Source organism: Chiloscyllium punctatum, chromosome 21, assembly GCF_047496795.1.
Source record: "Chiloscyllium punctatum isolate Juve2018m chromosome 21, sChiPun1.3, whole genome shotgun sequence".
NCBI classification, from domain to species: domain Eukaryota; kingdom Metazoa; phylum Chordata; class Chondrichthyes; order Orectolobiformes; family Hemiscylliidae; genus Chiloscyllium; species Chiloscyllium punctatum.
Genome location: NC_092759.1, coordinates 20,770,494 through 20,795,878, shown reverse-complemented (window position 1 = coordinate 20,795,878; position 25,385 = coordinate 20,770,494).

The window sequence follows — 25,385 nt, the reverse complement described above, 5'->3', positions numbered from 1 at the left end:
AGTCCCCCCCCCCACCCACAGACTCTCACTGGGGTACAGTCCCACACACACAGACTCTCACTGGGGTACTGTCCCATACACACACACACACACACACAGACTCTCACTGGGGTCCAGTCCCACACACACACACACAGACTCTCACTGGGGTACAGTCCCACACACACACACACAGACTCTCACTGGGGTACAGTCCCACACACACACACAGACTCTCACTGGGGTACAGTCCCACACACACACACAGAGACTCTCACTGGGGTACAGTCCCACACACACACACACACACACACACAGAGACTATCACTGGGGAACTGTCCCACACACACACAGACTCTCACTGGAGTAGAGTCCCACACACACACACAGAGACTCTCACTGGGGTACAGTCCCACACACACACACACACACACACAGACTCTCACTGGGGTACAGTCACACACACACACACAGACTCTCACTGGGGTACAGTCCCACACACACTCACACAGACACTCTCACTGGGGTACAGTCCCACACACACTCACACAGACACTCTCACTGGGGTACAGTCCCACACACACACACACACAGAGACTCTCACTGGGGTACAGTCCCACACACACACACACAGGCTCTCACTGGGGTACAGTCCCACACGCACACAGACTCTCACTGGGGTACAGTCCCACACACACACACAGACTCTCACTGGGGTACAGTCCCCCACACACACACAGACTCTCACTGGGGTACAGTCCCACACACACACACACAGACTCTCACTGGGGTACAGTCCCACACACACACACAGACTCTCACTGGGGTACAGTCCCACACACACACACACAGACTCTCACTGGGGTACAGTCCCCCACACACGCACATACTCTCACTGGGGTATAGTCCCACACACACTCACACAGGGACTCTCACTGGGGTACAGTCCCACACACACACTCACACACAGACTATCACTGGGGTACAGTCCCACACACACACAGAGACTCTCACTGGGGTACAGTCCCACACACACACACACAGACTCTCACTGGGGTACAGTCCCACACACACACACACACAGAGACTCTCACTGGGGTACAGTCCCACACACACACACACACACACACAGACTCTCACTGCGGTACAGTCGCACACACACACACAGACTCTCACTGGCGTAAAGTCCCACACACACCGTCACACACAGACTATCACTGGGGTACAGTCCCACACACACACACACACACACACACACACACCCACACAGAGACTCTCACTGGGGTACAGTCCCACACACACACACACACACACACACACACACACACACACAGACTCTCACTGGGGTACAGTCCCCCCCCCCACACACACACACACAGACTCTCACTGTGGTACAGTCCCACAGACCCACACAGAGACTGTCACTGGGGTACAGTCCCACACACACACAGACTCTCACTGGGGTACAGTCCCACACACACACTGACTCTCACTGGGGTACAGTCCCACACACACACACACAGACTCTCACTGGGGTACAGTCCCACACACACACAGACTCTCACTGGGGTACAGTCCCACACACTCACACAGAGACACTCACTGGGGTACAGTCCCACACACACACACAGTCTATCACTGGGGAACAGTCCCACACGCACACACTGACTCTCACTGGGGTACAGTCCCACACACACACTCAGACTCTCACTGGGGTACAGTCCCACACACACACACACACAGAGACTCTCACTGGGGTACAGTCCCACACACACACACACACACACACAGACTCTCACTGGTGTACAGTCCCACACACACTCACACAGACACTCTCACTGGGGTACAGTCCCACACACACACACACACACAGACTCTCACTGGGGTACAGTCCCACACACACACAGACTCTCACTGGGGTACAGTCCCACTCACACACACACACAGACTCTCACTGGGGTACAGTCCCACACACCCACGCACAGACTCTCACTGGGGTACAGTCCCACACACACACACACACACACACACAGACTCTCACTGGGGTACAGTCCCCCCCCCACACACACACACACAGACTCCCACTGTGGTACAGTCCCACACACACACGCGCACACAGACTCTCACTGGGGTACAGTCCCACACACACACGCACACGCACACACAGACTCTCACTGGGATACAGTCCCACACACATACACAGACTCCCACTGTGGTACAGTCCCCCCCACACACACACACACACAGACTCCCACTGGGGTACAGTCCCACACACACACACAGAGACTCTCACTGGTGTACAGTCCCTCACACACACACAGACTCTCACTGGGGTACAGTCCCACAAACACACACACAGACTCTCACTGGGGTACAGTCCCACACACACGCACAGACTCTCACTGGGGTACAGTCCCACACACACACACACACACACACAGACTCTCACTGGGGTTCAGTCCCCCCCCCCCCCCCACACACACACAGACTCCCACTGTGGTACAGTCCCACACACACACACTGACTCTCACTGGGGTACAGTCCCACAAACACACACACAGTCTCTCACTGGGGTACAGTCCCACACACACGCACACACTCCCACTGGGGTACAGTCCCACACACACACACACACAGACTCTCACTGGGGTACAGTCCCACACACACACACACAGACTCTCACTGGGGTACAGTCCCACACACACACACACACAGTCTCTCACTGGGGTACAGTCCCATACACACACACACAGACTCTCACTGGGGTACAGTCCCACACACACACACAGACTCTCACTGGGGTACAGTCCCACACACACACACACAGACTCTCACTGGGGTACAGTCCCACACACATGCACAGACTCTCACTGGGGTACAGTCCCACACACACACACAGACTCTCACTGGGGTACAGTCCCCCCCCCACACACAGACTCTCACTGGGGTACAGTCCCACACACACACACACACACACACACACACACACACACACAGACTCTCACTGGGGTACTGTCCCATACACACACACAGACTCTCACTGGGGTACAGTCCCACACACACACACACACACACACACACTGACTCTCACTGGGGTGCTGTCCCACACATGCACACACACACACACACACACACAGACTATCACTGGGGAACAGTCCCACACACACACAGACTCTCACTGGGGTACAGTCCCACACACATACTCACACACACACACACTCTCACTGGGGTACAGTCCCACACACACACAGACTCTCACTGGGGTACAGTCCCACACACACACACACAGACTCTCACTGGGTTACAGTCCCACAAACACACACAGACTCTCACTGGGGTACAGTCCCACACACACACAGACAGACTCTCACTGGGGTACAGTCCCACACACACACTCACACACAGACTATCACTGGGGCATAGTCCCACACACACAAAGACTCTCACTGGGGTACAGTCCCACAGACTCACACAGAGACTCTCACTGGGGTACAGTCCCACACACACACTCACACACAGACTATCACTGGGGTACAGTCCCACACACACACACACAGACTCTCACTGGGGTACAGTCCCACAGACTCACACAGAGACTCTCACTGGGGTACAGTCCCACACACACACACAGACACTCACTGGGGTACAGTCCCACACACACACACACAGACTCTCACTGGGGTACAGTCCCACACACACACAGACTCTCACTGGGGTACAGTCCCACACACACACACAGACTCTCACTGGGGTACTGTCCCCCACACACACACACAGACTCTCACTGGGGTACAGTCCCACACACACACACACACAGACTCTCACTGGGGTACAGTCCCACACACACACACAGACTCTCACTGGGGTACAGTCCCACACACACAGACACAGACTCTCACTGGGGTACAGTCCCACACACACGCACAGACTCTCACTGGGGTACAGTCCCACACACACACACACACACACACACACAGACTCTCACTGGGGTACAGTCCCACACACACACCCACAGACTCTCACTGGGGTACAGTCCCACACACACACACAGACTCTCACTGGGGTACAGTCCCCCCCCCCCCACACACACACAGACTCTCTCTGGGGTACAGTCCCACACACACACACACACAGACTCTCACTGGGGTACAGTCCCACACACACACAGACTCTCACTGGTGTACAGTCCCACACACACACACACACTCTCACTGGGGTACAGTCCCACACACAGACTCACACACAGACTATCACTGGGGTATAGTCCCACACACAAAGACTCTCACTGGGGTACAGTCCCACAGACTCACACAGAGACTCTCACTGGGGTACAGTCCCACACACACACTCACACACAGACTATCACTGGGGTACAGTCTCACACACACACACAGACTCTCACTGGGGTGCAGTCCCACAGACTCACACAGAGACTCTCACTGGGGTACAGTCCCACACACACCCACAGACTCTCACTGGGGTACAGTCCCACACACACACACACACAGGCTCTCACTGGGGTACAGTCCCACACACACACAGACTCTCACTGGGGTACAGTCCCACACACACACAGACTATCACTGGGGTACAGTCCCACACACACACACACAGACTCTCACTGGGGTACAGTCCCACACACACACACACAGACTCTCACTGGGGTACAGTCCCATACACACACACACAGACTCTCACTGGGGTACAGTCCCACACACATGCACAGACTCTCACTGGGGTACAGTCCCACACACACACACACACACACACAGACTCTCACTGGGGTACAGTCCCCCCCCCACACACAGACTCTCACTGGGGTACAGTCCCACACACACACACACACACACACACAGACTCTCACTGGGGTACTGTCCCACACACACACACAGACTCTCACTGGGGTACAGTCCCACACACACACACACAGACTCTCACTGGGGTACAGTCCCACACACACACACACACACACACAGACTCTCACTGGGGTACTGTCCCGTACACACATACAGACTCTCACTGGGGTACAGTCCCACACACACACACACACACACACACTGACTCTCACTGGGGTGCAGTCCCACACATGCACACTGACTCTCACTGGGATACAGTCCCACACACACACACACACACACACACACACACACACACACACACACACAGACTATCACTGGGGAACAGTCCCACACACACACAGACTCTCACTGGGGTACAGTCCCACACACACACTCACACACACACACACTCTCACTGGGGTACAGTCCCACACACACACAGACTCTCACTGGGGTACAGTCCCACACACACACACACAGACTCTCACTGGGTTACAGTCCCACAAACACACACAGACTCTCACTGGGGTACAGTCCCATACACACACTCACACACAGACTCTCACTAGGGTACAGTCCCACACACACACAGACTATCACTGGGGTACAGTCCCACACACACACAGACTCTCACTGGGGTACAGTCCCACAGACTCACACAGAGACTCTCACTGGGGTACAGTCCCACACACACATTAACACACACACAGACTCTCACTGGGATACAGTCCCACACACACACAGACTCTCACTGGGGTACAGTCCCACACACACACACACAGACTCTCACTGGGGTACAGTCCCACACACACACAAACTCTCACTGGGGTACAGTCCCACGCACACACTCACACAGAGACTCTCAGTGGGGTACAGTCCCACACACACACTCACACACACACTGACTCTCACTGGGGTACAGTCCCACACACACACAGATTCTCACTGGGGTACAGTCCAACACACACACACATACACACACACAGACTCTCACTGGGGTACAGTCCCACACACAGACACACAGACTCTCCCTGGGGTATAGTCCCACACACACACAGACTCTCACTGGGGTACAGTCCCACACACACAGAGACTCTCACTGGGGTACAGTCCCACACACACACACACAGACTCTCACTGAGGTACAGTCCCACACACACACACACACACACACAGACTCTCACTGGGGTACAGTCCCACACACACACACACACAGAGACTCTCACTGGGGAACAGTCCCACACACACACACACAGACTCTCACTGGGGCACAGTCCCACACACACACACACTGACTCTCACTGGGGTACAATCCCACACACACACTCACACACAGACTATCACTGGGGTACAGTCCCCCACACACACAGACTCTCACTGTGGTACAGTCCTACAGACTCACACAGAGACTCTCACTGGGGTACAGTCCCACACACACACTGACTCTCACTGGGGTACAGTCCCACACACACTCACAGACTCTCACTGGGGTACAGTCCCACACACACACACACACACTGACTCTCACTGGGGTGCAGTCCCACACACACACACACACACACACACACACACTGACTCTCACTGGGGTGCAGTCCCACACACACACACACACACACACACACACTGACTCTCACTGGGGTACAGTCCCACACACACACACGCACACTCAGACTCTCACTGGGGTACAGTCCCACAGACACAGAGACTCTCACTGGGGTACAGCCCCCCACACACAGACTCTCACTGGGGTACAGTCCCACACACACACACACACACACACAGACTCTCACTGGGGTACAGTCCCCCACACACACAGACTCTCACTGGGGTACAGTCCCACACACACACACACACACACACACACACACACACACACATAGACTCTCACTGGGGTACAGTCCCACACACACACATAGACTCTCACTGGGGTACAGTCCCACACACACACAGAGACTCTTACTGGGGTACAGTCCCACACACACACACACACACATAGACTCTCACTGGGGTACAGTCCCACACACACACACACACACATAGACTCTCACTGGGGTACAGTCCCACACACACACAGAGACTCTCACTGGGGTACACTCCCACACACACACACACACACACACACATAGACTCTCACTGGGGTACAGTCCCACACACACACAGAGACTCTCACTGGGGTACAGTCCCACACACACACACACACACACACAGACTCTCACTGGGGTACAGTCCCACACACACACACACACACACGGACTCTCACTGGGGTACAGACCCCACACACACTCACAGACTCTCACTGGGGTACAGTCCCCCACACACACAGACTCTCACTGGGGTACAGTCCCACACACACACACACACACACACACACACACACACACACACACACAGACTCTCACTGGGGTACAGTCCCACACACACACAGAGACTCTCACTGGGGTACAGTCCCACACACACACAGAGACTCTCACTAGGGTACAGTCCCACACACACACACACACACACACACACACACACACACACACACACACACACACAGACTCTCACTGGGGTACAGTCCCACACACACACAGAGACTCTCACTGCGGTACAGTCCCACACACACACACACACACACACACACACACACACACACAGACTCTCACTGGGGTACAGTCCCCCCCACACACAGACTCTCACTGGGGTACAGTCCCACACACACACACACACACACACATAGACTCTCACTGGGGTACAGTCCCACACACACACAGAGACTCTCACTGGGGTACAGTCCCACACACACACAGACTCTCACTGGGGTACAGTCCCACACACACACAGAGACTCTCACTAGGGTACAGTCCCACACACACACACACACACACACACACACACACACACACACACACACAGACTCTCACTGGGGTACAGTCCCACACACACACAGAGACTCTCACTGCGGTACAGTCCCACACACACACACACACACACACACACACACACACACACACACACACACAGACTCTCACTGGGGTACAGTCCCCCCCACACACAGACTCTCACTGGGGTACAGTCCCACACACACACACACACACACACATAGACTCTCACTGGGGTACAGTCCCACACACACACATAGACTCTCACTGGGGTACAGTCCCACACACACACACACACACACATAGACTCTCACTGGGGTACAGTCCCACACACACACACACACAGATTCTCACTGGGGTACAGTCCCACACACACCCAGAGACTCTCACTGGGGTACAGTCCCCCCCACACACACAGACTCTCACTGGGGTACAGTCCCACACACACACAGAGACTATCACTGGGGTACAGTCCCACACACACACACACACTGACTCTCACTGGGGTACAGTCCCACACACACACACACACAGACTCTCACTGGGGTACAGTCCCCCCCACACACACAGACTCTCACTGGGGTACAGTCCCACACACACACACAGACTCTCACTGGGGTACAGTCCCATACACAAACACAGACTCTCACTGGGGTACAGTCCCACACACACACACACAGACTCTCACTGGGGTACAGCCCCCCCCACACAGACTCTCACTGGGGTACAGTCCCACACACACACACACACACACACAGACTCTCACTGGGGTACAGTCCCCCACACACACAGACTCTCACTGGGGTACAGTCCCACACACACACACACACACACACACACACACACACAGACTCTCACTGAGGTACAGTCCCACACACACACAGAGACTCTCACTGGGGTACAGTCCCACGCACACACAGAGACTCTCACTGGGGTACAGCCCCCCCCACACAGACTCTCACTGGGGTACAGTCCCACACACACACACACACACACACAGACTCTCACTGGGGTACAGTCCCCCACACACACAGACTCTCACTGGGGTACAGTCCCACACACACACACACACACACACACACACACACACAGACTCTCACTGAGGTACAGTCCCACACACACACAGAGACTCTCACTGGGGTACAGTCCCACACACACACACAGACTATCACTGGGGTACAGTCCCACACACACACACACACACACATAGACTCTCACTGGGGTACAGTCCCACACACACACACACAGATTCTCACTGGGGTACAGTCCCACACACACTCAGAGACTCTCACTGGGGTACAGTCCCCCACACACACACAGACTCTCACTGGGGTACAGTCCCACACACACACAGAGACTCTCACTGGGGTACAGTCGCACACACACACACACACACACACACTGACTCTCACTGGGGTACAGTCCCACACACACACACACACAGACTCTCACTGGGATACAGTCCCACACACACACAGACTCTCACTGGGGTACAGTCCCACACACACACACACAGACTCTCACTGGGGTACAGTCCCACACACACACAAACTCTCACTGGGGTACAGTCCCACACACACACTCACACACACACTGACTCTCACTGGGGTACAGTCCCACACACACACAGATTCTCACTGGGGTACAGTCGCACACACACACACACACTGACTCTCACTGGGGTACAGTCCCACACACACACACACAGAGAGACTCTCACTGGGGAACAGTCCCACACACACACACACAGACTCTCACTGGGGCACAGTCCCACACACACACACACACACTGACTCTCACTGGGGTACAATCCCACACACACACTCACACACAGACTATCACTGGGGTACAGTCCCACACACACACAGACTCTCACTGTGGTACAGTCCTACAGACTCACACAGAGACTCTCACTGGCGTACAGTCCCACACACACAGACTCTCACTGGGGTACAGTCCCACACACACACACAGACTCTCACTGGGGTACAGTCCCACACACACACTGACTCTCACTGGGGTACAGTCCCACACACACTCACAGACTCTCACTGGGGTACACTCCCACACACACACACACACAGACTCTCACTGGGGTACAGACCCCACACACACTCACAGACTCTCACTGGGGTACAGTCCCACACACACACACAGACTCTCACTGGGGTACAATCCCACACACACACACACACACACAGACTCTCACTGGGGTACAGTCCCACACACACACAGAGACTCTCACTGGGGTACAGTCCCACACACACACACACACACACACACACACACACACTGACTCTCACTGGGGTGCAGTCCCACACACACACACACACACACACACTGACTCTCACTGGGGTGCAGTCCCACACACACACACACACACACACACACACACACACACACACTGACTCTCACTGGGGTACAGTCCCACACACACACACACACACACTCAGACTCTCACTGGGGTACAGTCCCACAGACACAGAGACTCTCACTGGGGTACAGCCCCCCACACACAGACTCTCACTGGGGTACAGTCCCACACACACACACACACACACACAGACTCTCACTGGGGTAGAGTCCCCCACACACACAGACTCTCACTGGGGTACAGTCCCACACACACACACACACACACACATAGACTCTCACTGGGGTACAGTCCCACACACACACATAGACTCTCACTGGGGTACAGTCCCACACACACACAGAGACTCTCACTGGGGTACAGTCCCACACACACACACACACATAGACTCTCACTGGGGTACAGTCCCACACACACACATAGACTCTCACTGGGGTACAGTCCCACACACACACAGAGACTCTCACTGGGGTACACTCCCACACACACACACACACACACACACACACACATAGACTCTCACTGGGGTACAGTCCCACACACACACAGAGACTCTCACTGGGGTACAGTCCCACACACACACACACACTCACACATAGACTCTCACTGGGGTACAGTCCCACACACACACACACACACACACACGGACTCTCACTGGGGTACAGACCCCACACACACTCACAGACTCTCACTGGGGTACAGTCCCCCACACACACAGACTCTCACTGGGGTACAGTCCCACACACACACACACACACACACACACACACACACACACACACACATAGACTCTCACTGGGGTACAGTCCCACACACACACACAGACTCTCACTGGGGTACAGTCCCACACACACACAGAGACTCTCACTAGGGTACAGCCCCCCCCACACAGACTCTCACTGCAGTACAGTCCCACACACACACACACACACACAGACTCTCACTGGGGTACAGTCCCCCCCACACACAGACTCTCACTGGGGTACAGTCCCACACACACACACACACACACACACACACACACACATAGACTCTCACTGGGGTACAGTCCCACACACACACAGAGACTCTCACTGGGGTACAGTCCCACACACACACAGAGACTCTCACTGGGGTACAGTCCCACACACACACACACACACACACACAGACTCTCACTGGGGTACAGTCCCACACACACACACACACAGATTCTCACTGGGGTACAGTCCCACACACACCCAGAGACTCTCACTGGGGTACAGTCCCCCCCACACACACAGACTCTCACTGGGGTACAGTCCCACACACACACAGACTCTCACTGGGGTACAGTCCCACACACACACACACACTGACTCTCACTGGGGTACAGTCCCACACACACACACACACACAGACTCTCACTGGGGTACAGTCCCCCCCACACACACAGACTCTCACTGGGGTACAGTCCCACACACACACACAGACTCTCACTGGGGTACAGTCCCACACACAAACACAGACTCTCACTGGGGTACAGTCCCACGCACACACAGAGACTCTCACTGGGGTACAGCCCCCCCCACACAGACTCTCACTGGGGTACAGTCCCACACACACACACACACACACACAGACTCTCACTGGGGTACAGTCCCCCACACACACAGACTCTCACTGGGGTACAGTCCCACACACACACACACACACATAGACTCTCACTGGGGTACAGTCCCACACACACACAGAGACTCTCACTGGGGTACAGTCCCACACACACACAGAGACTATCACTGGGGTACAGTCCCACACACACACACACACACACATAGACTCTCACTGGGGTACAGTCCCACACACACACACACAGATTCTCACTGGGGTACAGTCCCACACACACACACACACACACACACATAGACTCTCACTGGGGTACAGTCCCACACACACACACACAGACTCTCACTGGGGTACAGCCCCCCCCACACAGACTCTCACTGGGGTACAGTCCCACACACACACACACACACACACAGACTCTCACTGGGGTACAGTCCCCCACACACACAGACTCTCACTGGGGTACAGTCCCACACACACACACACACACACACACACACACACACAGACTCACACTGAGGTACAGTCCCACACACACACAGAGACTCTCACTGGGGTACAGTCCCACGCACACACAGAGACTCTCACTGGGGTACAGCCCCCCCCACACAGACTCTCACTGGGGTACAGTCCCACACACACACACACACACACACAGACTCTCACTGGGGTACAGTCCCCCACACACACAGACTCTCACTGGGGTACAGTCCCACACACACACACACACACACACACACACACAGACTCTCACTGAGGTACAGTCCCACACACACACAGAGACTCTCACTGGGGTACAGTCCCACACACACACACAGACTATCACTGGGGTACAGTCCCACACACACACACACACACACATAGACTCTCACTGGGGTACAGTCCCACACACACACACACAGATTCTCACTGGGGTACAGTCCCACACACACTCAGAGACTCTCACTGGGGTACAGTCCCCCACACACACACAGACTCTCACTGGGGTACAGTCCCACACACACACAGAGACTCTCACTGGGGTACAGTCGCACACACACACACACACACTGACTCTCACTGGGGTACAGTCCCACACACACACACACACAGACTCTCACTGGGATACAGTCCCACACACACACAGACTCTCACTGGGGTACAGTCCCACACACACACACACAGACTCTCACTGGGGTACAGTCCCACACACACACAAACTCTCACTGGGGTACAGTCCCACACACACACTCACACACACACTGACTCTCACTGGGGTACAGTCCCACACACACACAGATTCTCACTGGGGTACAGTCGCACACACACACACACACACTGACTCTCACTGGGGTACAGTCCCACACACACACACACACAGAGACTCTCACTGGGGAACAGTCCCACACACACACACACAGACTCTCACTGGGGCACAGTCCCACACACACACACACTGACTCTCACTGGGGTACAATCCCACACACACACTCACACACAGACTATCACTGGGGTACAGTCCCACACACACACAGACTCTCACTGTGGTACAGTCCTACAGACTCACACAGAGACTCTCACTGGCGTACAGTCCCACACACACAGACTCTCACTGGGGTACAGTCCCACACACACACACAGACTCTCACTGGGGTACAGTCCCACACACACACTGACTCTCACTGGGGTACAGTCCCACACACACTCACAGACTCTCACTGGGGTACACTCCCACACACACACACACACAGACTCTCACTGGGGTACAGACCCCACACACACTCACAGACTCTCACTGGGGTACAGTCCCACACACACACACAGACTCTCACTGGGGTACAATCCCACACACACACACACACACACAGACTCTCACTGGGGTACAGTCCCACACACACACAGAGACTCTCACTGGGGTACAGTCCCACACACACACACACACACACACACACACACACACACACACTGACTCTCACTGGGGTGCAGTCCCACACACACACACACACACACACACTGACTCTCACTGGGGTGCAGTCCCACACACACACACACACACACACACACACACACACACACACTGACTCTCACTGGGGTACAGTCCCACACACACACACACACACACTCAGACTCTCACTGGGGTACAGTCCCACAGACACAGAGACTCTCACTGGGGTACAGCCCCCCACACACAGACTCTCACTGGGGTACAGTCCCACACACACACACACACACACAGACTCTCACTGGGGTAGAGTCCCCCACACACACAGACTCTCACTGGGGTACAGTCCCACACACACACACACACACACACATAGACTCTCACTGGGGTACAGTCCCACACACACACATAGACTCTCACTGGGGTACAGTCCCACACACACACAGAGACTCTCACTGGGGTACAGTCCCACACACACACACACACATAGACTCTCACTGGGGTACAGTCCCACACACACACATAGACTCTCACTGGGGTACAGTCCCACACACACACAGAGACTCTCACTGGGGTACACTCCCACACACACACACACACACACACATAGACCCTCACTGGGGTACAGTCCCACACACACACAGAGACTCTCACTGGGGTACAGTCCCACACACACACACACACTCACACATAGACTCTGACTGGGGTACAGTCCCACACACACACACACACACACACACGGACTCTCACTGGGGTACAGACCCCACACACACTCACAGACTCTCACTGGGGTACAGTCCCCCACACACACAGACTCTCACTGGGGTACAGTCCCACACACACACACACACACACACACACACACACACATAGACTCTCACTGGGGTACAGTCCCACACACACACACAGACTCTCACTGGGGTACAGTCCCACACACACACAGAGACTCTCACTAGGGTACAGCCCCCCCCACACAGACTCTCACTGCAGTACAGTCCCACACACACACACACACACACAGACTCTCACTGGGGTACAGTCCCCCCCACACACAGACTCTCACTGGGGTACAGTCCCACACACACACACACACACACACACACACACATAGACTCTCACTGGGGTACAGTCCCACACACACACAGAGACTCTCACTGGGGTACAGTCCCACACACACACAGAGACTCTCACTGGGGTACAGTCCCACACACACACACACACACACACACACAGACTCTCACTGGGGTACAGTCCCACACACACACACACACACAGATTCTCACTGGGGTACAGTCCCACACACACCCAGAGACTCTCACTGGGGTACAGTCCCCCCCACACACACAGACTCTCACTGGGGTACAGTCCCACACACACACAGACTCTCACTGGGGTACAGTCCCACACACACACACACACTGACTCTCACTGGGGTACAGTCCCACACACACACACACACACAGACTCTCACTGGGGTACAGTCCCCCCCACACACACAGACTCTCACTGGGGTACAGTCCCACACACACACACAGACTCTCACTGGGGTACAGTCCCACACACAAACACAGACTCTCACTGGGGTACAGTCCCACGCACACACAGAGACTCTCACTGGGGTACAGCCCCCCCCACACAGACTCTCACTGGGGTACAGTCCCACACACACACACACACACACACAGACTCTCACTGGGGTACAGTCCCCCACACACACAGACTCTCACTGGGGTACAGTCCCACACACACACACACACACATAGACTCTCACTGGGGTACAGTCCCACACACACACAGAGACTCTCACTGGGGTACAGTCCCACACACACACAGAGACTATCACTGGGGTACAGTCCCACACACACACACACACACACATAGACTCTCACTGGGGTACAGTCCCACACACACACACACAGATTCTCACTGGGGTACAGTCCCACACACACACACACACACACACACACATAGACTCTCACTGGGGTACAGTCCCACACACACACACACACACACACATAGACTCTCACTGGGGTACAGTCCCACACACACACACACAGACTCTCACTGGGGTACAGTCCCCCCCACACACACAGACTCTCACTGGGGTACAGTCCCACACACACACTCAGACTCTCACTGGGGTACAGTCCCACACACACACACACACACACACACATAGACTCTCACTGGGGTACAGTCCCACACACACACACACACAGACTCTCACTGGGGTACAGTCCCACACACACACAGAGACTCTCACTGGGGTACAGTCCCACACACACACACACACACACAGACAGACTCTCACTGGGGTACAGTCCCACACACACACTGACTCTCACTGGGCTGCAGTCCCACACACACACACTGACTCTCACTGGGGTACAGTCCCACACACACACTGACTCTCACTGGGGTACAGTCCCACACACACACACACTGACTCTCACTGGCGTACAGTCCCACACACACACACACAGACTCTCACTGGGGTACAGTCCCACACACACACACACACACACACACACACTCTCACTGGGGTACAGTCCCACACACACACACACAGACTCTCACTGGGGTACAGTCCCACACATACATACACACACACACACACACACACACATACACAGAGACTCTCACTGGGGTACAGTCCCACACACACATAGACTCTCACTGGGGTACAGTCCCACACACACACACTGACTCTCACTGGGGTACAGTCCCACAGACTCACACAGAGACTCTCACTGGGGTACAGTCCCACACACACACTCACACAGAGACTATCACTGGGGTACAGTCCCACAGACTCACACAGAGACTCTCACTGGGGTTCAGTCCCACACACACACTCACACACAGACTCTCACTGGGGTACAGTCCCACAGACTCACACAGAGACTCTCACTGGGGTACAGTCCCACACACACACTCACACACAGACTATCACTGGGGTACAGTCCCACAGACTCACACAGAGACTCTCACTGGGGTACAGTCCCACACACACACACAGACTCTCACTGGGGTACAGTCCCACACACAAACACAGACTCTCACTGGGGTACAGTCCCACGCACACACAGAGACTCTCACTGGGGTACAGCCCCCCCCCACACAGACTCTCACTGGGGTACAGTCCCACACACACACACACACACACACAGACTCTCACTGGGGTACAGTCCCCCACACACACAGACTCTCACTGGGGTACAGTCCCACACACACACACACACACACACAGACTCTCACTGGGGTACAGTCCCCCACACACACAGACTCTCACTGGGGTACAGTCCCACACACACACAGAGACTCTCACTGGGGTACAGTCCCACACACACACAGAGACTATCACTGGGGTACAGTCCCACACACACACACACACACATAGACTCTCACTGGGGTACAGTCCCACACACACACACACAGATTCTCACTGGGGTACAGTCCCACACACACACACACACACACATAGACTCTCACTGGGGTACAGTCCCACACACACACACACACACACACATAGACTCTCACTGGGGTACAGTCCCACACACACACACACAGACTCTCACTGGGGTACAGTCCCACACACACACAGAGACTCTCACTGGGGTACAGTCGCACACACACACACACACACTGACTCTCACTGGGGTACAGTCCCACACACACACACACACAGACTCTCACTGGGGTACAGTCCCCCCCACACACACAGACTCTCACTGGGGTACAGTCCCACACACACACTCAGACTCTCACTGGGGTACAGTCCCACACACACACACAAACACACACATAGACTCTCACTGGGGTACAGTCCCACACACACACACACAGACTCTCACTGGGGTACAGTCCCACACACACACAGAGACTCTCACTGGGGTACAGTCCCACACACACACACACACACACAGACAGACTCTCACTGGGGTACATTCCCACACACACACTGACTCTCACTGGGCTGCAGTCCCACACACACACACTGACTCTCACTGGGGTACAGTCTCACACACACACACTGACTCTCACTGGGGTACAGTCCCACACACACACACACACTGACTCTCACTGGCGTACAGTCCCACACACACACACACAGACTCTCACTGGGGTACAGTCACACACACACACACACACACACACACACACACACACACACACACACACTCTCACTGGGGTACAGTCCCACACACACACACACAGACTCTCACTGGGGTACAGTCCCACACACACACACACAGACTCTCACTGGGGTACAGTCCCACACACACAGAGACTCTCACTGTGGTACAGTCCCACACATACATACACACACACACACACACATACACAGAGACTCTCACTGGGGTACAGTCCCACACACACATAGACTCTCACTGGGGTACAGTCCCACACACCACACACACACACTGACTCTCACTGGGGTACAGTCCCACAGACTCACACAGAGACTCTCACTGGGGTACAGTCCCACACACACACTCACACAGAGACTATCACTGGGGTACAGTCCCACAGACTCACACAGAGACTCTCACTGGGGTTCAGTCCCACACACACACTCACACACAGACTCTCACTGGGGTACAGTCCCACAGACTCACACAGAGACTCTCACTCGGGTACAGTCCCACACACACACTCACACACAGACTATCACTGGGGTACAGTCCCACACACACACTGACTCTCACTGGGGTACAGTCCCACAGACTCACACAGAGACTCTCACTGGGGTACAATCCCACACACACACACACACATGCTGACTCTCACTGGGGTACAGTCCCACACACAGAGACTCTGACTGGGGTACAGTCCCACTCACACACACGCTTACTCTCACTGGGGTACAGTCCCACACACACACTCACACAGAGACTCTCACTGGGGTACCGTCCCACACACACACTCACACACACACTGACTCTCACTGGGGTACAGTCCCACACACACACACACAGACTCTCACTGGGGTACAGTCCCACACACACACACACAGACTCTCACTGGGGTACAGTCCCACACACATGCACAGACTCTCACTGGGGTACAGTCCCACACACACACACACACACACACACACACACACACACACACACAGACTCTCACTGGGGTACAGTCCCCCCCACACACACAGACTCTCACTGGGGTACAGTCCCACACACACACACACACACACACACACACACACAGAGACTCTCACTGGGGTACAGTCCCACACACACACAGACTCTCACTGGGGTACAGTCCCACACACACACAGACTCTCACTGGGGTACAGTCCCACACACACACTCACACACAGACTCTCACTGGGGTACAGTCCCACACACACACAGACTATCACTGGGGTACAGTCCCACACACACACAGACTCTCACTGGGGTACAGTCCTACAGACTCACACAGAGACTCTCACTGTGGTACAGTCCCACACACACATTCACACACACACAGACTCTCACTGGGATACAGTCCCACACACACACAGACTCTCACTGGGGTACAGTCCCACACACACACACACAGACTCTCACTGGGGTACAGTCCCACACACACACAGACTCTCACTGGGGTACAGTCCCACACACACACACACACAGACTCTCACTGGGGTACAGTCCCACACACACACACACAGACTCTCACTGGGGTACAGTCCCACACACACACACACAGACTCTCACTGGGGTACAGTCCCACACACACACTCACACAGAGACTCTCACTGGGGTACAGTCCCACACACACACACAGACTCTCAGTGGGGTACAGTCCCACACACACACACACAGACTCTCACTGGGGTACAGTCCCACAAACACACACAGACTCTCACTGGGATACAGTCCCACACACACGCACAGACTCTCAGTGGGGTACAGTCCCACACACACACACACAGACTCTCACTGGGGTACAGTCCCACAAACACACACAGACTATCACTGGGGTACAGTCCCACACACACACTGACTCTCACTGGGGTACAGTCCCACAGACTCACACAGAGACTCTCACTGGGGTACAATCCCACACACACACACACACATGCTGACTCTCACTGGGGTACAGTCCCACACACACAGACTCTGACTGGGGTACAGTCCCACTCACACACACGCTTACTCTCACTGGGGTACAGTCCCACACACACACTCACACAGAGACTCTCACTGGGGTACCGTCCCACACACACACTCACACACACACTGACTCTCACTGGGGTACAGTCCCACACACACACACACAGACTCTCACTGGGGTACAGTCCCACACACATGCACAGACTCTCACTGGGGTACAGTCCCACACACACACACACACACACACACACACACACAGACTCTCACTGGGGTACAGTCCCCCCCACACACACAGACTCTCACTGGGGTACAGTCCCACACACACACACACACACACACACACACACACAGACTCTCACTGGGGTACAGTCCCACACACACACAGACTCTCACTGGGGTACAGTCCCACACACACACAGACTCTCACTGGGGTACAGTCCCACACACACACTCACACACAGACTCTCACTGGGGTACAGTCCCACACACACACAGACTATCACTGGGGTACAGTCCCACACACACACAGACTCTCACTGGGGTACAGTCCTACAGACTCACACAGAGACTCTCACTGTGGTACAGTCCCACACACACATTCACACACACACAGACTCTCACTGGGATACAGTCCCACACACACACAGACTCTCACTGGGGTACAGTCCCACACACACACACACAGACTCTCACTGGGGTACAGTCCCACACACACACAGACTCTCACTGGGGTACAGTCCCACACACACACACACACAGACTCTCACTGGGTTACAGTCCCACACACACACACACAGACTCTCACTGGGGTACAGTCCCACACACACACACACACAGACTCTCACTGGGGTACAGTCCCACACACACACTCACACAGAGACTCTCACTGGGGTACAGTCCCACACACACACACAGACTCTCAGTGGGGTACAGTCCCACACACACACACACAGACTCTCACTGGGGTACAGTCCCACAAACACACACAGACTCTCACTGGGATACAGTCCCACACACACGCACAGACTTTCACTGGGGTACAGTCCCACACACACACACACACACACACACACACACAGACTCTCACTGGGGTACAGTCCCCCCCACACACACAGACTATCACTGGGGAACAGTCCCACACACACACGCACACACAGACTCCCACTGTGGTACAGTCCCACACACACACGCACACACAGACTCTCACTGGGGTACAGTCCCACACACACACGCACACACAGACTCTCACTGGGGTACAGTCCCACACACACACGCACACGCACACACAGACTCTCACTGAGGTACAGTCCCACACACATACACACACAGACTCCCACTGTGGTACAGTCCCACACACACACACACACACACACAGACTCTCACTGGAGTACAGTCCCACACACACACACACACACAGACTCTCACTGGGGTACAGTCCCACACACACACGCACACGCACACACAGACTCTCACTGGGGTACAGTCCGACACACATACACACACAGACTCCCACTGTGGTACAGTCCCACACACACACACACACACACAGACTCTCACTGGAGTACAGTCCCACACACACACACACACAGAGACTCTCACTGGGGTACAGTCCCACACACACACACGCACAGACTCTCACAGGGGTACAGTCCCACACACGCACCCACACACAGTCTCTCACTGGGGTACAGTCCCACACACACACTCACCCACAGACTATCACTGGGGTATAGTCCCACACACACAAAGACTCTCACTGGGGTACACTCCCACACACACACACACAGACTCTCACTGGGGTACAGTCCCACACACACACACACACAGACTCTCACTGGGGTACAGTCCCACACACACGCACAGACTCTCACTGGGGTACAGTCCCACACACACACACACACACACACACACACACACACACACAGAGACTCTCACTGGGGTACAGTCCCCCCCACACACACAGACTCTCACTGGGGTACAGTCCCACTCACACACACACACACACACAGACTCTCACTGGGGTACAGTCCCACACACACACAGACTCTCACTGGGGTACAGTCCCACACACACACAGACTCTCACTGGGGTACAGTCCCACACACACACTCACACACAGACTCTCACTGGGGTACAGTCCCACACACACACAGACTATCACTGGGGTACAGTCCCACACACACACAGACTCTCACTGGGGTACAGTCCTACAGACTCACACAGAGACTCTCACTGGGGTACAGTCCCTCACACACAGACTCTCACTGGGGTACAGTCCCACACACACACAGACTATCACTGGGGTACAGTCCCACACACACACAGACTCTCACTGGGGTACAGTCCTACAGACTCACACAGAGACTCTCACTGGGGTACAGTCCCTCACACACAGACTCTCACTGGGGTACAGTCCCACACACACACAGACTATCACTGGGGTACAGTCCCACACACACACAGACTCTCACTGGGGTACAGTCCTACAGACTCACACAGAGACTCTCACTGGGGTACAGTCCCACACACACATTCACACACACACAGACTCTCACTGGGATACAGTCCCACACACACACAGACTCTCACTGGGGTACAGTCCCACACACACACACACACAGAGAGACTCTCACTGGGGAACAGTCCGACACACACACACACAGACTCTCACTGGGGTACAGTCCCACACACACACTCACACACACACTGACTCTCACTGGGGTACAGTCCCACACACACACAGATTCTCACTGGGGTACAGTCCAACACACACACACAGACTCTCACTGGGGTACAGCCCCACACACACACACACAGACTCTCCCTGGGGTATAGTCCCACACACACACAGACTCTCACTGGGGTACAGTCCCACACACACACACACAGACTCTCACTGAGGTACAGTCCCACACACACACACACACAGAGAGACTCTCACTGGGGAACAGTCCGACACACACACACACAGACTCTCACTGGGGCACAGTCCCACACACACATACACAGACTCTCACTGGGGTACAGTCCCACACACACACACACACAGAGACTCTCACTGGGGAACAGTCCGACACACACACACACAGACTCTCACTGGGGCACAGTCCTACAGACTCACACAGAGACTCTCACTGGCGTACAGTCCCACACACACAGACTCTCACTGGGGTACAGTCCCACACACACACACACACAGACTCTCACTGTGGTACAGTCCCACACACACACTGACTCTCACTGGGGTACAGTCCCACACACACACTCACACACAGACTCTCACTGGGGTACAGTCCCACACACACACAGACTATCACTGGGGTACAGTCCCACACACACACAGACTCTCACTGGGGTACAGTCCTACAGACTCACACAGAGACTCTCACTGGGGTACAGTCCCTCACACACAGACTCTCACTGGGGTACAGTCCCACACACACACAGACTATCACTGGGGTACAGTCCCACACACACACAGACTCTCACTGGGGTACAGTCCTACAGACTCACACAGAGACTCTCACTGGGGTACAGTCCCACACACACATTCACACACACACAGACTCTCACTGGGATACAGTCCCACACACACACAGACTCTCACTGGGGTACAGTCCCACACACACACACACAGAGACTCTCACTGGGGTACAGTCCCACACACACACAGACTCTCACTGGGGTACAGTCCCACACACACACACACACAGACACTCACTGGGGTACAGTCCCACACACACACACACACAGAGACTCTCACTGGGGAACAGTCCGACACACATACACACAGACTCTCACTGTGGTACAGTCCTACAGACTCACACAGAGACTCTCACTGGCGTACAGTCCCACACACACAGACTCTCACTGGGGTACAGTCCCACACACACACACACACAGACTCTCACTGTGGTACAGTCCCACACACACACTGACTCTCACTGGGGTACAGTCCCACACACACACTCACACACAGACTCTCACTGGGGTACAGTCCCACACACACACAGACTATCACTGGGGTACAGTCCCACACACACACAGACTCTCACTGGGGTACAGTCCTACAGACTCACACAGAGACTCTCACTGGGGTACAGTCCCTCACACACAGACTCTCACTGGGGTACAGTCCCACACACACACAGACTATCACTGGGGTACAGTCCCACACACACACAGACTCTCACTGGGGTACAGTCCTACAGACTCACACAGAGACTCTCACTGGGGTACAGTCCCACACACACATTCACACACACACAGACTCTCACTGGGATACAGTCCCACACACACACAGACTCTCACTGGGGTACAGTCCCACACACACACACACAGAGACTCTCACTGGGGTACAGTCCCACACACACACAGACTCTCACTGGGGTACAGTCCCACACACACACACACACAGACACTCACTGGGGTACAGTCCCACACACACACACACAGACTCTCACTGGGGTACAGTCCCACACACACACACAGACTCTCACTGGGGTACAGTCCCACACACACACACACAGACTCTCACTGGGGTACAGTCCCACAAACACACACAGACTCTCACTGGGATACAGTCCCACACACACACACACACAGACTCTCACTTGCGTACAGTCCCACACACACACACAGACTCTCACTGGGGTACAGTCCCACACACACACACACACACACACACACACACACAGACTCTCACTGGGGTACAGTCCCCCCCACACACACAGACTATCACTGGGGAACAGTCCCACACACACACGCACACACAGACTCCCACTGTGGTACAGTCCCACACACACACGCACACACAGACTCTCACTGGGGTACAGTCCCACACACACACGCATACACAGACTCTCACTGGGGTACAGTCCCACACACACACGCACACGCACACACAGACTCTCACTGAGGTACAGTCCCACACACATACACACACAGACTCCCACTGTGGTACAGTCCCACACACACACACACACACACAGACTCTCACTGGAGTACAGTCCCACACACACACACACACAGAGACTCTCACTGGGGTACAGTCCCACACACACACGCACACGCACACACAGAATCTCACTGGGGTACAGTCCGACACACATACACACACAGACTCCCACTGTGGTACAGTCCCACACACACACACACACACGCAGACTCTCACTGGAGTACAGTCCCACACACACACACACCCACAGACTCTCACTGGGGTACAGTCCCAAACACACACACGCACAAATTCTCACAGTGGTACAGTCCCACACACACACCCACACACAGAGACTCTCATTGGGGTACAGTCCCACACACACACTCACACACAGACTCTCACTGGGGTACAGTCCCACACACACACTCACCCACAGACTATCACTGGGGTATAGTCCCACACACACACACAGACTCTCACTGGGGTACAGTCCCACACACACACACACACAGACTCTCACTGGGGTACAGTCCCACACACACACACAGACTCTCACTGGGGTACAGTCCCACACACACACACACACACACACACACACACACACACAGACTCTCACTGGGGTACAGTCCCCCCCACACACACAGACTCTCACTGGGGTACAGTCCCACACACACACACACACACACACACAGACTCTCACTGGGGTACAGTCCCACACACACACAGACTCTCACTGGGGTACAGTCCCACACACACACAGACTCTCACTGGGGTACAGTCCCACA